The sequence below is a fragment of the Protopterus annectens genome, chromosome 6.part1, assembly GCF_019279795.1.
Source record: "Protopterus annectens isolate FY-2018-M chromosome 6.part1, PAN1.0, whole genome shotgun sequence".
NCBI classification, from domain to species: Eukaryota; Metazoa; Chordata; order Ceratodontiformes; family Protopteridae; genus Protopterus; species Protopterus annectens.
Genome location: NC_056738.1, coordinates 436,706,576 through 436,726,015, shown reverse-complemented (window position 1 = coordinate 436,726,015; position 19,440 = coordinate 436,706,576). Strand labels below are relative to the sequence as shown.

Here is a 19,440-nt window from a genome sequence, read left to right as displayed (position 1 = left end):
TCCCTTTAAGGCGCCCTTCACAAATTCTCCCTTTGATGGGTCAGCTTTGTTTGGCCCTCAGGTGAAGGAAACCTTGACCAGGTGCGAGCAGGACGGCAAGACTCTTTCTGCTGTTGGAGTCCGTTTTTCCACCCCTTCTAGGCCTTATCCCAAAGGACAGAAGCGTGGGAAGATGTGGTTCCGTGAAATCCCAAGGAGTCACGCCGGATTCACGTGGTCAGTTTACCCCTAGAGGCAGAGGGGGTAACAATAACAGACGCTCTAGAGGCAGAGGGGGTCCAAGAACCAGGGAAACAGGGAGCCTCTCTCTGACAAGCCCTTTCAGCATCCCTGAGGTGTTGCCCGGCTGTCCCTCCTTGGAGGCAGTCGGGGAAGATTATCACTGTACCCAGAAGCCTGGCATTCCCTCACTCAAGACAAATGGGTACAGTCGATCATATCCAAGGGTTACATAATTCCTTTCGAGGAAAGTCCTTCCCTCAAATTCCCTTCCAGATGTACCACCCGGTCTAAGGGACATTGCAGAGTTAGAAATCGCAAAACTACTGCAAAAAGAGCCATTCAGCCAGTTACAATAGACCATTCAGAGCCGGAATCTACTCAAGGTTCTTTTTGGTCCCCAAAAGACGGGAGACTGGAGACCAATATTGGATCTCAGCAGACTCAACAAGTCTGTCAAGAAGACAAGATTCGAATGGTCACTCTTCAGTCAATTCTGCCCTTCTTACAGAAGGACAACTGATGTGCTCAATAGATCTTCAGGATGCGCACTCATCACATCAAAATTCACAGAGGCGCTCCAGGAGATTTCTCCGCTTCGGCTGGGGTCCAGTCACTTCAGTTCAGAGCCCTGCCCTTTGGTCTCACTACAGCCCCAGAGTGTTCACCAAATGCATGGCAGTGGTCACGGCTCACCTGAGACGTCAAGGATTCCAGGTGTTTCCGTATCTCGACGACTGGCTCCTGTCAGCCACCACCAGGCATCAGCTTATACAAGCCAGGGATTACTCAATAGGCCTTTGTTCTCATTTGGGCATCTCAATCAACTTCAAAAGTCATCCTTATCGCCTGCCAGTCTATTACCTTCATAGGCGCAAACTTAAACACTGTTCAGATGTCAGCTACCCTTACAGAACAAAGAGTTTCAGACATTCAGACTCATGTCAGGGTCATTCTGGCCAGCAAGAAAATACAGGCCAGAATGGTTCTGAAGGTATTAGGTCTCATGGCTGCGGCCATTACACTTCTTCCCAAGCCAGGAACAACGCCCACCCCCAAAAAGGAAAACCCCGAAACAGGGAAAAAAAAAAAAAAAAAAAAAAAAAAAAAAAAAAAAAAAAAAAAGCCAATACAAAGACTCTTTGTACCAAAGGCAAGCGTCCAGTCTGGTGGACCCCAGCCATAAACAAACTCTACAATAAAAGGAGGAAGCTACTACAAGATAGAGCAAAATCCTTAAAAGGTAAGACCCTTGATCAGTATAAGTAAAAAACTAAGAGCTCTCATAAAATCATCCAAAGCAAATTTCGAGAGAAAAATAGCTAAAGACTCAAAAGACAATCATAAGGCCTTCTTTAGCTATGTTAGAAACCTAGGAGGAAACTCCCAGATATGCTCAGAACTAGTTCAAAATGATGTGAAGATTACTGATCCTACAGACATTGCCAACATACTGGCTGACAGGTTCAGTGCAAACTTCTCCCCCCAAAGGAGATATCTATACCAAACGATTGCAGCCCCAAACATCTCCAGCAAGTGAGAACTGCTCTCTCAAAGCAAAAACACAGCATCCATGGGACCTGATGGTGTCCCCGGCTGTGTGCTCCTCAATGAGGAATTAAACCCACAGCTAGGACAGCTGTTTAATCAAGTCTTACCTCTGGATCTACCCAGGGTGGCCTGCAACTGTGGTCCCACTTCACAAAGGCGGTGCCTCCACCGACCCTGGAAATTACCGCCCATTAGCTTGACAAGCCTTATCTGCAAAGCCATGGAGAGGATCATAATGGACCTCATAAATAAAGACATAGGGAATTTGCAGACTTTGGATCCAACCCAGTTTGGCTTTGTCAAAGGCAGATCATGCCTTTTAAACTTGGTTGACTTTTGAAACAGTCACCAAAGCCATTGATGAGGAAAGGCAGTCCATACAGCCTACCTCGATCTGGCTAAGGCCTTGATACAATACCCCATGGTATCATTGAAAAACTCATCAGCTTAAATGTCAACCCATACATCACAAGATGGGTTGCAAACTGGCTGACAGAACCCACAGGGTCAGAGTTGCTGGCGCCATGTCAGACTCAAAGCCTGTCACAAGTGGTGTCCCACAGGGCTCAGTCCTGGGCCCACTCTTGTTTGGCATCTACTTTTCAGTACAAGCAAACACAGGAGGGTTATGGACAAAGTTTGCAGATGACTGCAAACTATAGTAGAAAACACATCTGACACAGATATCCTTCAGAAGGGTCTCACAGAACGGATAACTGGTGCCAGAGCCAGGCCTAAAGTTAAATGCCAAAAATGCATAGTCATACCCTTGGAAAACAAGGTTACCCTAGCTACCAAATAGGTGGCAATCCACTGAGCACAGAAGAAGTTATCAGGGACCTGGGGACCCAGGTTGATAGTAGTCTGTCATTCGACACCCATGTAGCTAAAGTAGTTAGGAAGACCTTCTACATTGCCCACCTTATCATGAAGGGATTCTCATCTAGATCAAGGGAGGTCATAGTCTCCTTTACTCATCACTCATCAGACCAATGATTGAGTACAATGCCCCATTGAATGTATCTGACCCGACACTTGCAGCAGCTGGAGAGGCCACAAAGTTCCTCACCAAAAGGATAAAGGGTCTCAAAATCTGTCCTATGCTGCCCGACTGAAAGAACTCCAGCTCTATTCATCACCTTTCTCTACAAGCCTTCAGATCTGATGTTGCTTCACCTCATTAGCATCTGGAAAGACTTAACTGACCCATAAAGGCCTGGGGTGATTCTCACCCAAGACAGCTGGGACAGTCGATCATATCCAAGGGTTACATAATTCCTTTCGAGGAAAGTCCTTCCCTCAAATTCCCTTCCAGATGTACCACCGGTCTAGCATTGCAGAGTTAGAAATCAAAACTACTGCAAAAAGAGCCATTCAGCCAGTTACAATAGACCATTCAGAGCCCGGAATCTACTCAAGGTTCTTTTGGTCCCCAAAAGACGGAGACTGAGACCAATATTGATCTCAGCAGACTCAACAAGTCTGTCAGAGACAAGATTCGAATGGTCACTCTTCAGTCAATTCTGCCCTTCTTACAGAAGGACAACTGGATGTGCTCAATAGATCTTCAGGATGCGTACTATCACATCAAAATTCACAGACGCTCCAGGAGATTTCTCCGCTCGCTGGGGTCCAGTCATTTCCAGTTCAGAGCCCTGCCCTTTGGTCTCACTACAGCCCCAGAGTGTTCACCAAATGCATGGCAGTGGTCACGGCTCACCTGAGACGCCAAGGATTCCAGGTGTTTCCAGATCGACGACTGGCTCCTGTCAGCCACCACCAGGCATCAGCTTATACAAGCCAGGGATTACACAGGCCTTTGTTCTCATTTGGGCATCTCAATCAACTTCAAAAGTCATCCTTATCGCCTTGCCAGTCTATTACCTTCATAGGCGCAAACTTAAACACTGTTCAGATGTCAGCTACCCTTACAGAACAAAGAGTTTCAGACATTCAGACTCATGTCAGGATCATTCTGGCCAGCAAGAAAATACAGGCCAGAATGGTTCTAAAGGTATTAGGTCTCATGGCTGGCCATTACACTTCTTCCCTGGCTCGATTCTACATGCGCCTTCTTCAGTGGATGCTGTTCACACAGTGGTCATACCAGCAACTTCCAATGCGTCACCAGATTGCGGTCACAAACATAAAGAACATTTTGCTTGGTGGATCACATCGCTCAGGTTCACTCAAGGCAGATGCTTTAATTCTCCGGCCCCATAGCTGTCACCACGGGATGCCTCCCTCGATCGGGTGGGGGTCAATATCAGGGCAGGATGGTTCGCGGACGTGGCACGTTCGAAAATTATCTGCACATAAATGTCCTGGAGATGAGAGCAGTGTTAACGTTGCAAGCCTCAACGACTCTTCCCCCGTAGGGGACACCAGGTCCACACAGACAAATATGTTCGTAGTTTGGTATCAACAAACAGGGCGGAAACCGTCCTACCCCTGTGTCGAGAAGCGCCAGACCATGGCAATGGGCATTCCTCTCACTGCTTCTGGTAGCAACGCCATCCCCTGGGAAAACCAACATTATAGCGGACAGATTGAGCAGAGCTACTATGCCCTCACCTAGTGTCTCACAAGATAGTGAAGAGCTCTTTCTGGAATGGGGTCCATGTTAAGTATCTTTTTGCTACTCCCCAAAAACAGCAAAATGTCCAGACTTCTTCAGCCTTTCCTCTATCAGGCCATCCCCCAGAGACGCTTCTGGACCCAGGATTGGCCCCAGGGACTTCTTATGCCTTCCTCCATTTCCTCTGATCCCTCAGGTGATCCAGAAAGCTCGTTTGAGAGCCAAATGATTCTTCCCTTACTGGCCTCGACAAGTTTGGTTCCCTTCCTACATTAAAGTCTCAGCTTAGATCTGGACCCAGTGCCAGATCTCTGATTCACCAATCCGGTCAGCTGAACCGGTCAATCCCTTCTCTCAACCTCACAGCATGGTTGCTCCCTTCCTCTTAGCCAGGCTTCCTTTGATCTCTAACCCATTAGTAGCATCTACTTTTCTAAAATCCTCTACCAGGAGGGATTTAGCAAGCAAATGGAAAGTTTCTTATTGGGCTAAGGCCCAAAATATTGATCCTTTACTGCCCTGTTCAGGCAGTTCTGGACTTCTTAGCAGAGATTTTTCATGCAGGCCCTGCTTCCACAGTCAGAGTTCAATTGGCTGCTATTTCTAATTTTCATGTCGGGATAGCAGATCATACATATTATGTCCCATAGGCTCTGCAAGGACTCTTATCAGGGACCTTTTTCGACCAAGCCTCCAATAGGAATCATTCGACACCCATGTAGCTAAAGTAGTTAGGAAGACCTTCTACATTGCCCACCTTATCATGAAGGGATTCTCATCTAGATCAAGGGAGGTCATAGTCTCCCTTTACTCATCACTCATCAGACCAATGATTGAGTACACTGCCCCATTCGGATGTATCTGACCCGACACTTGCAGCAGCTGGAGAGGCCACAAAAGTTCCTCACCAAAAGGATAAAGGGTCTCAAAAATCTGTCCTATGCTGCCCGACTGAAAGAACTCCAGCTCTATTCAGTCGCTTACCGCTTGCTCAGAGGTGACCTTTGCCTAACATACAAGGCCATGTCAAACCCAGATTTGATGAATATGCTTCACCTCAAAAATCTAGATCCATCAGAGCCACAAGGGCGGGAGACTTAAACCTTGACACGGCTATTAATAGGACGTGCTGGAGGGATAGATTCATCACCCAAAGACTCCCTATGCTGTGGAACAAAATCCCGGTACATGTGAGGCAGAGCACCTCGCTGGCCTTGTTCAAGAGAAATCTTGACCAATGGATGGGAGATCGCAGATATACCCCAGGGATTACCTCAGTGTCACTGCTCGACAGAGGCACAGAAAAATAATGGGTATAGTTCCCCATACTAAAGGGGTGGCCTAAGCCACAAAACGATGGGCTAGGCTTGTAAATGCCCTCGGGCAGATAGCCTAGTATGAACCTATGAACCTATGAACCTATAAAGAAGCCTATACATTTAGCTCCAGTGAAATGACAAAAAATTATGCTGAAATTACAACTTCAAAATGGTCTATATGAAAGGCAAACTACTCTATCCAGCTGATACCTTCTCCAGATCACACAGAATTACGACAGAAGAGCTTGAAGCAGAGAATTTTGACTTTGACATAATGGCAGTGTGTAATTTTTCTACCACTAGACTTGATAAGTTGAGAGATCACACAAAGACTGATCCAATTTTGCAAAAGCTCAATCAGTACATTAATGTTGGATGGCCGTCAATGCAATCTAGCGTACCACCTGAAGTCCAAACCTATTTTCTTTACAGAGATGAAATGTTGATGCAAGACGACATTATTTTAAAGGGTCCTAAAGTTGTTGTTCCTGCTTCCTTACAAGAATATATCCAGATTTTGCATCATGGTCACCCAGGTACTGCATCCACTAAGAGAAGAGCAAGAGAACTAGTATTTTGGCCTTTATTACTGAAAGACATTGATAAAGTACTTTCCTCTTGTTTAGTATGCAATAGTACTAGACTGCATTTGCAAAGAGAACCACTTTAGCTAAGTCAGGTTCCTGAACTACCTTGGTCAACAGTAGCCATTGATATCCTTGAGTGGGACAGTCAACACTACTTAGTATCTGTAGACTCTTATTCAAATTGATTTGAGATCGACCTACTACCTAACCTAACATCCACTAAGTTACTAAGTTGAAACATCATTTCTCAGTCCATGGTAGTCCACACAAAGTTATTTCTGACAACGGTACTCAATTTACTAGTCAGTTGTTTTAGAAATTTGCACAAGAATGAGAATTTGTACATTGATATCTAGTACTATGCTTAATTAACCCATGTGTCTCACATTGTATATTTACCTGTGTTCTGCTGTGTACTGTTTTTGTTATAATTTAATTGTACCTGTGTTATATAAGCTTACTTTTATGTGGAGCTTTTCTCCCCGGGCCTCTGCTGAAAAAGGATTTGTGTCCAGTCGGACTTTCCCAGTTAACAAATGTAAAATAAAAATAAATGTTACTAGCAGTCCTGAATATTCACAGTCAAATGGGCTAGATGAACATGCAGTGCAGCGTGCAAAGCAATTACTTGAAAGGTCAAAGTGTGACAATACCGATGTGTTTTTGAATTTACTTAATCTCAGAAACATACCCCATGACGATGTACTTGGTTCACCTGCTGAAAGACTTCTGACAAGGTAAACCAGAACGACGCTACCTATTAGTTCCAGTTTGAGGCCTAAAACTGAGAACAAAAAAAACATCAAGGCTCAATTACTTAAGAAGCATTCTATCCAGAAGTCCAGTTATGATAAGTTAAGCAGATTTTTTCGTCCGTTGAGGGAAGGAGAGACAGTGAGGATACAAACGGTGAAAGGTTTCAACCAGATTGGTCAAGTTACAGGCATATGTGCTGAGCCAAGATCCTACCTTGTAAAATCTGAGGGTGTGGAGTACAGGATAAATCACAGGCATCTTCTTCCTGTACCAGAATCAGCATCACAGCATTGTTCCTGTGATACAGACGAACCAAGCGTTGTTCCTATCTCAGAGTATGTTTCAGCCCCAACTTTAATGGAAGTTGAAGGTGATTCAAGGACTCGAATGTCAGTGGGTGTGTTCTCCACATTTCAGTGGAATTCCCTCACATCCACCACACCAGGTAGACCTGCTTCCACCAGTGCTACAACATATGTTACAAGCAGAGGTCATAGAACTATTGCTTACATATCATATAGGCAGAAGTGTTTATTCCAGGATAGTTTGGGTACTAAAGAAGGAGCATCCTTGGAGCCCTGTGTTAGACTGGTCTTTTCTCGACCTTTATCTGAAAGTTCCAAAATACAAGATGTTGATCCTACAATCAGTGCTTTCACTGCTTCCAGATTGTCTTATGGTAACACCAGCTGTCAAAGATGCTTACCATAACATACCAATTGCTCACAGTTTCCGGAGGTTTTTAAGGTTTGCTATTTCTGGATCACATTTTCAGTATTCTACATTACCCTTTCGGCTGTCCACCACACACTGAATGTTAAACTGCCTATCCCTAGTGGTGGCTCACTGCAGATTGCAGGGCATCCACATTTTTCCATACTTACACAACTTGCTTATTTCTGCAGTATTTTGTCCTAGATGTTTAGAGTCCTTAACAAAGGTGTTCAATCTCCTGGCATATCTGGGATTTCGCTTGAACCTAAAAAAAGTCTTGTTATCACACCCTCTCATGAAATTGTCATCTTGGTTTGTCTGATAGATGCACTCGAGCAAAAGGCCTTCCATTTAAAGGAAAAGGAAATAACTTACCACTAGGTCTTTGAGTTTTTCACATCCGCTTCATGCTCCTGCAAGAGAATTTCTTAGGCTTCTAGGCCTAATGGCATCTTTGATCCTCATAATACTACTTGCTGTATTTCACTTGAGAATGGTACCTAAAAAGCTCTTGAACCCAGCACCTACACCCCTTAGACTTTCATATTCCCATGCCGGAGTTTGTAAGGTCAGAATTCGAATGGTGGAGGGATCAAATGGTTCTCGATTCAGGGCTCACTTTCTCTCTTCCACCCCAGTTCAGTCTGTCCAGACAGACTCTACAGATTGTGCTTGGGGTGCAATTTCCATGGGAGTAAAAGTGCAAGGTCTTTGGGACTCTCCAGACTCACCAAAGCACATAAAGATTGAGGAAATGCTAGTGGTTCATGCTTTGAAATATCTACACTATCTACTGGCTCTGGTTCCTTTACAAGTAGTTGTAGACAACATAGTGATGTGCTGTGTCAACAAACAAGGCGTTACGAGGCCATACCTTTCTTGCTGGATGGCAGTGATGGCTTGGGTATAGGCTATTCAGCATTCTCTGATGCTTCAGATCGCTTTCATTCCGTCAGAACAATACATTGTGGCAGATAGACTCAGCAGATCCTGGAGTGGAAACTCTATACAGATGTGTTCCAGGACTTGATTCAGATGTGATAGACACCTCAAGTAGATCTATTCGCCTGCTTAGAAAACAATCAACTAGAAAAATTCTGTTGAGATGTCCTTGCACCGAAGCACAGAAAACAGATGCTCTGAAATTCCCTTGGTTGGGAATGTTCATGTATGTTATACCCTTTCCAATGATTTCCAAGGTACTTCTAAAGATTCAGAAAACTTACCACAGATCATTGTGGTAACTCCCTTTTTGTCCACGCAAAACTGGTTCTCCCTTCTTATGGAATTATCCAAGGGCAATTACTACAAACTTCCTTATATATTAGATCCACTTACACAGCACAGGGTGTTTTTTAAGCACATTTATTAAATTATCACTTAAGAAATAGGCAAACATGCATTAATAGAAAATAAAACAATATTAACATTTTTCTAATTTACATACATTATACATCACTTGCGTTTTCCTGCATTGTAAGTTTAATCAGTTAAGCATTACATAAATTGCTGATTTCCTGCCTTCCCTTAAAACCTCACTCCTCCTCCTCCAGAACAGTAATCAGCATATATTTCCACAATTTCCATTTATTTCTTTGTAATTTACTTTTTCCTTTTTCTAAAGATCCCTCTTCCAGTTATTTTGCCTGTTTAATATTAAGTACTTCAAATACAGTTGGTTCAGACTTGGATTTCCAGTTTCTAGTAATTGCTTTTTTTGTCAGCCAACAGAATTAAACTTGATAAGGCCTTACTATGTTTAGACAGTTCATGTCCTGGGTGCCAGCTCAAAAGAATAATTTCCTGAGTTAACAGCCAGTTGCTTACCCAGTATTTCTGACGGAATATTCTGTAGGGAATTTTTAAAATCTGCTAACTCATACTCCAAAATGTATGTTCCCAGTTGCATCTTTGTTTCACATCACACTTCCAACATTTGCTGTCTACCTGAGGGGAAAAAATCCTTTAAGTCTGCTGAGGGTATAAAAATACCTTTGCAGACGCTTCCAAACAGAGATCCTAAACATTCTGAAATTTGTTGAATATTTGGGAGCTGTACATATATATTCCCTTTGTTCTCTTGTAAATTTATGTATCCTTTGTTAACTGGCTTAGTCCACCAGCCTGGAGGCCAATTTTCAGTAGAGACCCAAGGAGAAAAGCTCCCAAGGAGAAAAGCTCCACAAACACATGATAAAAAAGATGATGCCAAAAGATAATACACATATATCATAACAAAACCAAGTTACATTGCAAGTTTAAAAACATAAAAAAGGACAAGATAAAATTACATGTAACATTAATGCCTTTAAATCATCATTAAAATTATTGACAAAGCTCCACAAACACAAGATAAAAAAGGTGATGCCAAAAAAATAATACTAGTGTATCATAACCATACCGAGTTACATTGCAAGTTTAAGAACATTAAAACGGGCAAGATAGAGACATGTGAGTAACAACATTAATGTCGTGTAGAAGTCGTTAAAAGAATGCATTTTGTGCATGTACAACAACAATATGATAGAGGTAGAGTTGGTGGAACAAAATAGAAGCATAGTAAGTGGAGTGCAGAGAAGAGTGAAAAATAATTGATGAGACAGAGAATAGCAAGGAATGGCAGTTTTTTCAGTTATAGTGGGTGGAGTGGAAGGAGAGGTGGTAAAGTAAGATAAAGTGGAAAGAAGGAAATGAGGAAAGAGTTGGGGTGGCCAGGAAATAAGTAAAATAGGGGGGCAAGGTTGGGAGGAAAGTTTAGTTTTTAAGAGTGCTCAGTGGTGTAGCTACAGAAGAGTGCTCACCATTTTTTCTAACTTCCCCTGATTGATTATTATAGTTATCATGCAGTATTTTATATGCCCTATTCATTGTCCTATCTGAACTAGTTTACTTCATTTGATCTTCAACCTGTGGGTACCGGATCCGAGCCGGCAATTTCACTAGCATCTACTCCGAGCTCTAAGCTCCTCCCCTTACCCATAATACACCTCCACTACCTTCCAACCCCCAGATATTATTTGCCGTGGCTAGCCATAAGCATTGTGATCCTGAGCTCCGAGTCTGTGAGTTGGGTTGTTTTGGTATTTGTGTTTATTGAGTGTAGTCTTGTCAGTGTAGGATGTTCTTTGTGTTTCACTGTTGCGGTCATCACATTTGGATTATCTGCTTGCAGTAGCCCTCAGTCGGCCTGATTAACAGAGTCTTGGGTCCTGCGTCGGTTGCCGTCTCTTCTTCCGTGACATCAGGTCATCAGGGGTATAAAACATGCAGCCGATGCCATTACACCAGTCTTTCTTGCCGTGCGGTACACAAAGCAGAAGCAGTTCGCAAGTGCTGGTCGGCCGACTCCTGAAATTTTCGTTTTCAAGTTTCAGAACCAAAGTCGTCAACTAAAAGCTAAATACCCCGTTGGGGAAACATTTTCTTTCTCTAAACCGATGTCAGTAAAAGTAAATGCATTTCTTGTGGAAAGCAAATACCTCATAAAAATTTTCATTCGTACTGTATTCCTTGCCTCGGCCCTGAACACGACGTACCTCGCTGTTGGTTTTGTGCCTTATTTAAACCTTGAACTATCCGTTCTCGGTATATTTTCACTTCTAAATATTTTGGTGCTCAGCTCAGTTATCTTGATATGTCTTCGGTAAGCCATCCAACTACTGACATTCCAAAAAAACGCAAAGATAAAGACAGAGACAGGCTGCCTAGGTCCAAAGCTGCCCAAGACGCTTCTCCTAAGCCAGCCTCCAGTTCATCGGTACTCAGTGAGGCGCTTTCGCAGCCCCTGATACCCGCTACTTCTGATTCGCAGGGCTCTACTTAGACCCATTCGGAGTCTGGTATGCCGCAAGATGCTTCAACTGTGGAACCTGCGGATGTCTCTACCTTGGATGGGTCTGGAGCCGATGTGCAGGCACCGGCTTCTGAGGGTGTAGTCAGGCCTACTGACTTGCATATTAAACCGATACCATCTTCTTCTTCAAGGCCTAAAACTCGTACCATGCCTAGAAAACTGACGCCCAGGCCGCATGGTCAGGCCTCTTTGCCTAAAAAACAAATGACAGGAATGGCTGAAGACCTTATTACTTTAATCAGGGGAAGCCAACCTTCCCCCTCTAAGAGACCTAGGACTGAGTTTGCTTATGATATGTCTGACCAGGATTCTGAAATTTCTGTTTCCTCTGATGACCAGGATTTACCCTTATCTACCTATGAGGATTCTGATGCTGAATACTCTATTCCCTCTGCTTTCCCCCCAGAGGATTTGTCTTTTGGTGAAACCTTGCATGTTCTCAGGGAGCATTTTCATTGGGAAAGTCAGGATTTCTCTTATTCTAAAAAGAGGCTTAGGGATTTCTTACTCCTGCCCCAGCACAGGCCTTTGGCCATACCTCCTGTACTAGACATGGTTGATGATGTTTTTCTGAATCTAGCTTGGCCCTGACTCTCTACCCCTTGCTCCCAGAAAACGTGATAGATATTACAGGGTTCCTGGTACGCTTTTCAAAAATCTTACTGTAGATCCTGAGACCATTTCACAGGGACCCAAGGGCATTAAAGCTACTACTGCCAAAAATCTTACCCCCTCTGATAGAGATTTCAGGGCGCTGGATAGATGGAGGTAAGAAGGTATACACTTCTGCAACTTTGGTCATTAGGGCCTTAAACTGCCAGTTTCATATGTTAAAGTGTCAGCAGCATGCATATTATTGGATTGCTTAAACAGAAAATTATGTTGATTCCTGATTGTGCTGAAAATAAGGAATGTTAAGTTGTCAATCTCGCCTTCATTCTTGCTTGATGGGTTCGGAGCCGATCCTCGGCTCCGACTCGGCACTTGCTAAGCTCGAGAGTCACTTTTACCAGCTCGAGGCAGCCCCATATCCCATGATGCAAGGCAGTAAGTACCCAGATCTCGTTTGCCGCTTCGCTGATGAGGTCCTCCTTTTACCAGCTCCTGGTAAGTGATTTATATATTACTGTTTTTGCCCCTTTTTTCACTTCAAACTTATATTTAACAGTTTTAGTTTAGATTTAGTCCCTTTTCTGACTAGAATTTTCCTCACTCCTTAATTTTTTTAGTCAGGCCTTCTCCCCTCCCACCCCCCCCCCCTTGTTAGGGTGTGTGTGTGTGTGTATGTGAGAGGTGAGTGATTTCTTTAATTTTGGGATAATTGTTTCTTGGGCTGTGTTGTGTCTGTGTTTTTTCTGCAACTATGTCCAAGGAAAGGGTCTCAGGCTTTAAGAAGTGTGACTCGTGCTGTCAGAAGATGTCTCTGACAGACGGTCACACTTCTTGCTTATACTGCCTGGGACCTCTCCACCTGCAGGACTCCTGTGCGATTTGTCATTCCTTCAGCCAGAGAGTCCTGCAGGAGAGGAGAAACAAATTGATCTTGAGGGGCCTACTTAAACCGGAGGGCTCTCCGGCTAAGTCGGCTCTGAGCAAGACTTCCAAGTCTTCCAAGGCCCAGGCTTCTGTGTCTAAGCCTGCGGCCTCGGCTCCGACTCTTTCAGAGTCTAGATCAGCTCCGGCTGGAGCCGATCCTGGTTTACACAAATCCTCGGCACCGATGGCTATCGGTGCCGATACTGGTTCGGTCACATCGGTGTCGGCTCCGATCGGTTCCGACCACCATGTGGCCCAGGCTTCGGTGTCGGCGCCGACCGGCTCCGACACCCTTACTTTTATGTCGGTATCGGCTCCGGCTGGAGCCGATGCATCGAGACCTTCTGTCGGTGCCAAAAAGTTGTCGGCTCTGACAACACCCATGGTTTCGTCGGCTCCGATGGTTCCTTCGAGGAAGAGGTCCAGGTCCCCTTCCTTGGAACCGGTACTCGGCTCCCGCATCTCCTCTTCTCTCGGAACGGAGCCATCGGAGCCGATCATCCAGGTCGTCCAGGCTTTCTGACCATGATTTAGAGAGGGTTGTCAGTAGATTATTAAAATCACAGGCACTGGCCCAGATGCTTCATAGTCCGTCTCAACAGACGACTATTAGTCCACACCCCATTGCAGTTCCTCCTTCGACTCTACCCCAGAGTTTGGAGCTGGAGTCTTCGAATAGTTTCTGCTACGGCTGAGGGACAGATACCCCCTTCTGCTCCCTCAGCCTCTACTCTTATCTCCTCTTGAGACCTTCCTTAGAGGGATTCAGTGGTCGGGCTTCCTGGTCTCCTCCGAGGGGTGAGTGGCATCGGACCCTTGTCCCACCCCACTCTTCCCTTGGAGCCTCGGCCTTGGTGAGCTCGGCTCCGACATCTGCCTCGAGCCTTCCCTTCGGTGGGCCCTGGAGTTCCTGGTTCTTGAACGGGTTCTCTCGGACCTCCCTGGGAGGGGAGCCTTTGAGGTGATGAAGAGTGTGCTGGCCACTGGACTCAGCCAGCAGTCTGTTCCCTTAGCTCCTCCCTCACGGTGCCTGTCGATATCTCTGCCATCTCTTGCTCCCGGACCCAGAGATCCTCCGCCTCAGGTTTCCCCACTGGGAAGAACCCCTCTTCCGAGGATTCTCCTGATCGGTCAGGGATCCTCCGCGCAAGAGGACCTGTAAGAGGAAACACGTAGACTCCCCCGAGTCTATCACTTCAGATACCGACTTAGATGAGTCGGAGGGATCCCCAAGATCCCCCTCTGAGGATGTCTCCTTTTCAGACATCCTAGAACTCCTTAAACAGAGGGGAAACTGGCCCTCCAATAATCCCTCCGAGGATGAGTCGGTATACCTGGAGGCGTTTGGATTTCGGCCCTCCACCTCCTGGGTGTCTCCGCCTTTCGACCCCCTTATGCAGGTTATTGCTCGAAAGGCTTGGGCTGCTCCTAACTCTGTATTGCCAGTTCCTAGGAGGCCTTCTAAATTTATTACTGCCCCTTCGGACAAGCAATTCCTCACGAAAGGTGTCCCTGCTGATGCCATGGTGGCGGCTGCCACTAAGAAGGAACTTGCAGATCCTTCCGTACCTGTCCATCCTCCTAATAAGGACTCTAGGACCATGGATAGGTATGGTAAGCAGATGTTCTCTTCAGCGACCTTTGCTATGCGCTCGCTGAACTACTTATGCCACTTTACCAGACTCCAAAGGGATATCTTTAAGGAGCTAGGTGAAGTAGTACAGGATCCCACAGCTGCAGGGGCTCAAGAAAAAATTGCTTCGCAGCTAGGAACCCTTAATTCTATTGCTAACACCTCCATGCGTCTGATATCATATGCAGCAGATGGAGCGAGTAGGGCCGCAGTTACAGGTGTGGCTCTTAGACGCCAAGCCTGGATGCGGATCTGTAATTTTGCAGATCCCTTTAAGGCGTCCTTCACAAACTCTCCCATCCCTTTGATGGGTCAGCTTTGTTTGGCCCTCAAGTGAAGGAAACATTGACCAGGTGTGAGCAGGACGGCAAGACTGCCGTAGGGGTCCATTTTTCCACCCCTTCTAGACCTTACCCTAAAGGACAGAAGGGTGGCAAAATGTGGTTCCGCAAATCCCAAGGAGTCACGCTGGATTCACGTGGTCAGTTTACCCCTAGAGGCAGAGGGGGTAACAATAACAGACGCCGCTCTAGAGGCAGAGGGGGTCCACAAAACCAGGGAAGCAGAGAGCCTCTCTCTGACAAGCCCTTTCAGCATCCCTGAGATGTTGCCCGACTGTCCATCCTTGGAGGCAGTCGGGGGAAGACTATCGCTGTACCCAGAAGCCTGGCTTTCCCTAACTCAAGACAGATGGGTACAGTCGATCATATCCGAGGGTTACAAAATTCCTTTCGAGGAAACTCCCTTCTCTTACTCAAATTCCCTTCCAGATGTACCACCCGGTCTAAGGGAAATTGCAGAGTTAGAAGTTTTAAAACTTCTGCAAAAAAGAGCCATTCAGCCAGTTACAACAGATCATTCAGAGCCCGGAATCTACTCAAGGTTCTTTTTGGTCCCCAAAAAGACGGGAGACTGGAGACCAATATTGGATCTCAGCAGACTCAACAAGTCTGTGAGAAAGACAAGATTCCGAATGGTCACACTTCAGTCAATTCTGCCCTTCTTACAGAAGGACAACTGGATGTGCTCAATAGATCTTCAGGATGCGTACTATCACATAAAAATTCACAGACGCTCCAGAAGGTTTCTCCGCTTACGGCTGGGGTCCAGTCATTTCCAATTCAGAGCCCTGCCCTTTGGTCTCACTACAGCCCCCAGAGTGTTCACCAAATGTATGGCAGTGGTCACGGCTCACCTGAGACATCAAGGATTCCAGGTGTTTCCGTATCTCGACGACTGGCTCCTTTCAGCCACCACCAGGCATCAGCTTCTTCAAGCCAGGGACTACACAATAAATCTTTGCACTCAATTGGGCATCTCGATCAACTACGGAAAATCCTCCTTATTGCCCTGCCAGTCTATTACTTTCATAGGCGCAAACTTAAACACTGTTCGGATGTCAACTACCCTCACAGACCAAAGAATCTTAGATATACACGGTCACATGAGAATCATTCTAGCCAGCAAGAAAGTACAAGCCAAAATGGTTCTAAAAGTGTTGGGCCTCATGGCTGCGGCCATTACCCTTCTTCCCCTGGCTCGCTTCTACATGCGCCTTCTTCAGTGGATGTTGTTCACTCAGTGGTCTTACCAACAACTTCCGATTACTTCTCCCCAGATTCACCAAGGCAGACCCTTTGTACCCCCAGCCCCGGTAGCCACTGTCACTACGGATGCCTCCCTGATCGGGTGGGGGGGGCATTATCAGGGCAGGATGGTTCATGGGACGTGGCAACCGTTCGAATACCACCTGCACATAAATGTCCTAGAGATGAGAGCAGTGCTTTTGACGTTGCAAGCCCTCAACGACTTTCTTCCCTTTGGGACAATTGCAGTCCACACAGACAACATGTCTGTAGTATGGTATATCAACAAACAGGGCGGAACCAAGTCCTACCCCTTGTGTCGAGAAGCTCTCAGACTTTGGCAATGGGCGATCTCCTCTCATCGGTTTCTGGTAGCAACGCATATCCCTGGGAAAACCAACATTTTAGCGGACAGATTGAGCAGAGCTGTTCTCATGCCTCACGAGTGGTCTGTCAAACAATCTATAGTGGAGGAGATTTTTCTAGAATGGGGTCGCCCATGTTGCGATCTTTTTGCTACTCCCCAAAACAGCAAATGCCCAGATTTCTTCTCTCTCTTCCCACTGCCAGGCCATCCCCCCAGAGACGCTCTGACCCAGGATTGGCCCCAGGGACTTCTTTATGCCTTTCCTCCCTTTCCTCTTATCCCGCAAGTAATCCAGAAAGCCACCGTTTTGAGAGCCAAAATGATTCTCATTGCCCCTTATTGGCCTCGACAAATTTGGTTCCCGTTCCTCCATCGTCACCTTTTGGTGCAGCCGTGGCATCTGGACCCAGCGCCAGATCTTCTGATTCACCAATCGGGTCAGCTGCACCTGTCTATTCCTTCTCTCAACCTCACAGCATGGTTGCTCTCCCTCCTTCCTTAGCCAGGCTTCCAATGATCTCTAATCCTGTTAGAGACATCATAGTAGCTTCCTTAAAATCCTCTACTAGGAGGATTTATACTAGCAAATGGAAACGTTTTTGTTATTGGGCAAAAGCCAAAAATATTGATCCCTTCACTGCTCCAGTACAAGCAGTTTTGGATTTCTTAGCGGAAATTTTTCACGCGGGCTCCTCTTCTTCCACGGTCAAAGTTCAGTTGGCCGCTATTTCGAACTTTCATGTCGGGTTCGCAGATCACAACATTATGTCCCACAGGCTTTGTAGAGCCTTCTTGAAAGGAATTTTTCTCCTGAAACCTCCAATCAGGAGTCCTCCTCCTCAATGGGACCTAAATCTAGTGCTGACATCCTTGATTCTTCCTCCCTTCGAGCCGGCTGTTTCATGTTCCCTGAAATTTCTTTCATGGAAAACTTTATTCCTGGTTGCTATTACATCGGCTAGGAGGGTGTCTGAACTTCATGCTTTATTTGTTCGCCCCCCTATTTAGTCTTCCACAAAGACAGAGTATCATTGAGAACTAATCCGACCTTTTTGCCTAAGGTCGCCTCAAAGACCAATTTGAATCAGGCTATTGATCTTCCTGTATTTTTCCCAAACTATTCAAACAGATCGGAACAAAAATTACATTATCTTGATGTCCACCGCCAACTCAGATATTATTTGGACAGAACAAAACAATTCAGGAAATCCGATCAACTCTTTGTTTCTTATGCTGATAACAAGAAAGGCCTTCCTGTCTCAAAAGTGACCTTGTCTAAATGGCTTTCTTCTGTCATCTCTGAAATTTATCAGCTCAGGGGAAAACAGCTGTGTTCAAAACCTAAAGCGCATTCAACCAGAAGCTTAGCCACTTCCACAGCCTTTCAAGCTAGACTTCCATTAGACACTATTTGTGCAGCAGCCACTTGGGCCACTCCTCATACATTTGTTTCCCATTACAAATTGGATTTGGCCTCCAGGGACAGAGACAGTTTTGGCTCTACAGTTCTCAAGAGTCTGTTCCATTGAGCCACCCAGGATAGAGGTGCTAGGGACGCGGTCCCATCAAGCAAGAATGAAGGCGAGATTGACAACTTAACATTGAGAAGTTATGTACCTACCATAACGTTCCATGTTAGTTGTCTTCTCTCGCCTTCTTTCTTGCGACCCTCCCTCCTTCCCCCAGGCCTGGGCAGACCTTTCTTTCTACAAGGAAGTATGCTTCTGAAGACCATACAGTGCTGGTCCTTCTGCCATCCTTCAGGGTTTTTTCTCTCCTTCTTTCTTCCTTTTGGAAGTTATTATGCTAGGTGCTATTGCCTATTGTCATCAAACGAGATATGGGTACTTACCGCCTTGCATCATGGGATATGGGGCTGCCTCGAGCTGGTAAAAGTGACTCTCGAGCTTAGCAAGTGCCGAGTCGGAGCCGAGGATCGGCTCCGAACCCATCAAGCAAGAAAGAAGGCGAGAGAAGACAACTAACATGGAACGTTATGGTAGGTACATAACTTCTCATTTACAGGATTTAATGCATTCTGCTGAACAAGCTGGAAAACATACTTTGCAAAGTGGTTTTGATTCACTGGAGACATCTTGCAGGGCTGCTGTAACTGGGTCTGTACATAGAAGGCATGCTTGGCTTAAGGAGCAAACCTTGACAAATCATGTTAAAGCTAAATTACTGGATGCTCCCTTAAATCAGGACCACCTGTTTGGCAACAAGGCAGAAGAAGTTCTTAAAAAGATGAAGGAAAAAGCTATGCAAACTGTTAAGATTTCTTACAAGTACAACCTCCAAGATTTAGTAGGCATTGGCCTTCTAAGAATTGGTCCTTTCCTGCCTCTTCCAGACCTTCTCAGTCCAAACCCAGATCCAGCAGAGCACCCAGGCTTCAATCTCAGGGGACGCACAGGACTAAGCAGTGGGGGGGCCTCCACTTCCAAATGGGGCCTTCACTTCCAAATCTGGGAGTAATAAAACTCCCCCCCCCCCTATGGTAAACTGTCGCAGTGACTTCTTTTTAAAACTTCCAATCACTTCTCAACTGACTGCCCCTTTTGGGAGAAAGATTGCTCTTCGTGCAAAGAACAGGGAACTCATTACCCAGGATAAATAGGTTTTAAATATAGTGTCCCAAGGATACATATTTTACTTCCACACGTTACCAACACCAAGTGGTTGGCCAGATCTACCCCCAAATCAGTGGGCAGAGGCCCAAAAGCAAGTACTTTCTCACT

At 45.5% G+C, this 19,440-nt stretch overlaps 1 protein-coding gene across 4 annotated transcripts in view; it reads left to right on the top strand.

Moving 5' to 3' along the window:
- The window catches only part of DNAJB2 (DnaJ heat shock protein family (Hsp40) member B2), a 2,030,098-nt gene that overhangs the window by 547,865 nt on the left and 1,462,793 nt on the right, over positions 1 to 19,440 (top strand). The window lies entirely within an intron of this gene.